The sequence below is a fragment of the Octopus bimaculoides genome, chromosome 8, assembly GCF_001194135.2.
Source record: "Octopus bimaculoides isolate UCB-OBI-ISO-001 chromosome 8, ASM119413v2, whole genome shotgun sequence".
In the NCBI taxonomy this organism is placed as follows: domain Eukaryota; kingdom Metazoa; phylum Mollusca; class Cephalopoda; order Octopoda; family Octopodidae; genus Octopus; species Octopus bimaculoides.
The window spans coordinates 53,844,921-53,847,877 of record NC_068988.1 but is presented as its reverse complement, the minus strand read 5'-3'; the positions used below and the strand labels follow the sequence as shown (position 1 = coordinate 53,847,877).

The window sequence follows — 2,957 nt, the reverse complement described above, 5'->3', positions numbered from 1 at the left end:
GCGTGCATGCGTGCGTGCGTGCGTAAAAAAAAACCCTATCTAAATGGTTGAGTACTGTACTTTTACTGGAATCACAGATTCAAGTTCAGCCGAATGTATTTCCCTCTGATATGACAATAATGCTGGAAGTACAGTATATTAAAATTTCTTAAGGTTTAGATCTTGTTAAATTTCTTCCAACCACTTCAAGAATTTCAAATTTACAGGGGTTTTTTTTTTCTACATTGATATAGCTCAGTTATTATTAATTCCTAGAAGAAAAAGAAGTTAATGCAATTTTCATCATCAGTATGCAAGATTATATTTTTTGAAAATAATCTGGTGGAAAGTTGAAATATTTCAAGTGGATAAAAGAAAATTTAACAAGATCCCTAAAGCTTTACCACCATGGTCATGCAAGAGCAAAATAATATATATTACAGACAGACTGGCTTTGATTTTATTCTATAAGTAATTGTTTTCTTAGAAGGGAAATAATATGCACAGCAGTGAAGTAAAACTGGCTTCAACAAGGAACTGAACCCATTTGCTGAATCAACCCCATTATAATATAAATTCGCCTGGAGTGCTAGTAAGATTTGTAAGGGTCAGTGCTTAGATCTGGTTTGATGGTGTTAAGTAGATGAAATAATTCTTACTTGTGAAAAACATATCAGACTACCACAGATAATATTCCCCAATACCCAATTCCTGATATGTAGGTGAACTGAGGCAATATAGAGTAGAATGTTTCCTTCAGAAACCCCAAAAAGTACCCACAGTGATTGGAGTTTATAACTGATGAAAAAAAAAAAATGTATTCTATTTGGCCATTCTATCTCTTCTTATCCTTATTTAAGTGGTTACAACTTAGGATTGTTTCACCATGTAGTACCAGGTATCTCTGACCCCATCACTTTTGTGTTGTGTGTCTCTGCCAATAAATATCAATGTAACTGAATAGCCTTCATCCATTATTAGGGTGCAGGCACTAGTATCGCAGTGGTGGGGTCTGCCCCAGGCAGCACTTTTAAAGGGGCACCACTTTTAGGTCTGCTGTAGGCAATATGTGTTTTTTGTGGGGTCCAGGGACGGCAAACAGAAGAGCCACCCCAGGCAGCACACACTCTAGCTATGCTAGTGGGTGCAGGAGCCCCCAAATATAACATCTAATGTGCCTTGTGTGCAGCATGATAGCAGTGGCCAGCAAAACATACTCTGCATTGAGTAACAATAATAGTGTGGTAAGTAGCTTGCTTACCAACGACATGGTTCCGGGTTCAGTCCCACTGCGTGGCACTTTGGGCAAGTGTCTTCTACTATAGCCTCAGGCCGACCAAAGCCTTGTGAGTGGATTTGGTAGACGGAAACTGAAGCCCATCGTGTATATGTATATATATATATATATATGTATGTATCTGTGTTTGTCCTCCCCCCCCCCCCCCCACCATCGCTTGATAACCAATGCTGGTGTGTTTACGTAACTTAGCGGTTCAGCAAAAGAGATCGATAGAATAAGTACTAGGCTTACAAAGAATAAGTCCTGGGGGCGATTTGCTCGACTAAAGGCGGTGCTCCAGCATGGCCACAATCACATGATTGAAACAAATAAAAGAATAAAAGAATAGGTGGACAGTGTCAGTAAATCTCTTTGGTCTTGTGTTCATGTCAGGAGATGTTTTGAGCCTTTATGAGAAGCCTGGAGTACATTCCTCCAACATGATTTGAAGCTCCTACATAGACCAGATTTCAGCTCTATGGAAACGAATTCTCTCAACATGTGCCCTAAAGAAAAGCAGCTCTGCTCACTTGAAAATATTGGACTACCAGTTATTTTTGTCTCTGAAACTCTTTAGAAACTACGAACTTGTTCTGTTATGATGATGATGATGACAAAATTGCACAAATGAAATAAAAAATGCTTTACACAACCGAGAATGATTTAGGAAAATATTGATTTTATACATCAGAAAGCTAACAAACAACTATGAGGTCAACATGAAACTGATCATTTATTTTTTTACAGACTTCACAGCCATCCATCTTTCAATTGATTAGTCTGACTTAAAAGTAACTGATCCTTAACAAGTCATCTACTGGAACAAAAATATCAGCTGTGTCTGAATCTATAATACTGCATTAACATTCTAATAAGTTCCGTTTGAAAGTGAGACTTGCAATTTTGTATGTAGTGTGATGAGTTTATGAAACATGATCTTGGCAAAATAACAAATTCAATGCATAATTTTGTCATAATTGACCACTTCATTAAGGTGATTATCTAGACTCTGCTCTGAATACATATCGACAAAATAATTTTGTGAAAAAAGCACCAAACTGACCTGGAATTGGAAGGGAAAATTGAGAGGGAGGGGAGAGACTAGGAAACAAGGTAGGGTTTATTATCAATTTTATTTTATTTAAATTTTTGCTTTAAAATCTTCAGATCTTCAAATGTTACTTATATTTCATCTCTCTGCAGTAATAAATAATTTTAAAGCACTCCACTGTTTTATACTAAGCAATCGACTTGTAAAGTAGATGCCTCATCTTCTACAAGTTGCTTTACACAAACATGAACCCACATAAAACAGAAGATTCTAAAATATGACTAATTTACATTAAAACCAAAATAACCATGTATGAGAAAGAGAGAGAGAGAGAAAGAGAAAGAGAGAGAGAGAGAAAGAGAAAGAGAGAGAGAGAGAGAGACAAAGAAAAGAAAAAGAATAAACATGGAGGAAGCTAATTAGTTTATTTTTTTTCCATTTGACTATTTTATTTCTATTTTAACATTTATAAAATTATAAACATTAGCATAATTGTTTTTTATAAACAACAATTTGAGAATGGAAACTGCAACAGTCCCAATAGTGGATCAGTTGCTCTTTTACATATCAAATTGGTGTTCATGTCCTCTAATATCATTTTACATTGAAAATCATTGCAATTCAATTCATTTTTTAATTTATGAAATG

At 35.6% G+C, this 2,957-nt stretch overlaps 1 protein-coding gene across 2 annotated transcripts in view; it reads right to left on the bottom strand.

The window, feature by feature from the left end:
• Positions 1-2,957, bottom strand: part of LOC106877252 (bile acid receptor) — a 147,084-nt gene that overhangs the window by 94,108 nt on the left and 50,019 nt on the right. The window lies entirely within an intron of this gene.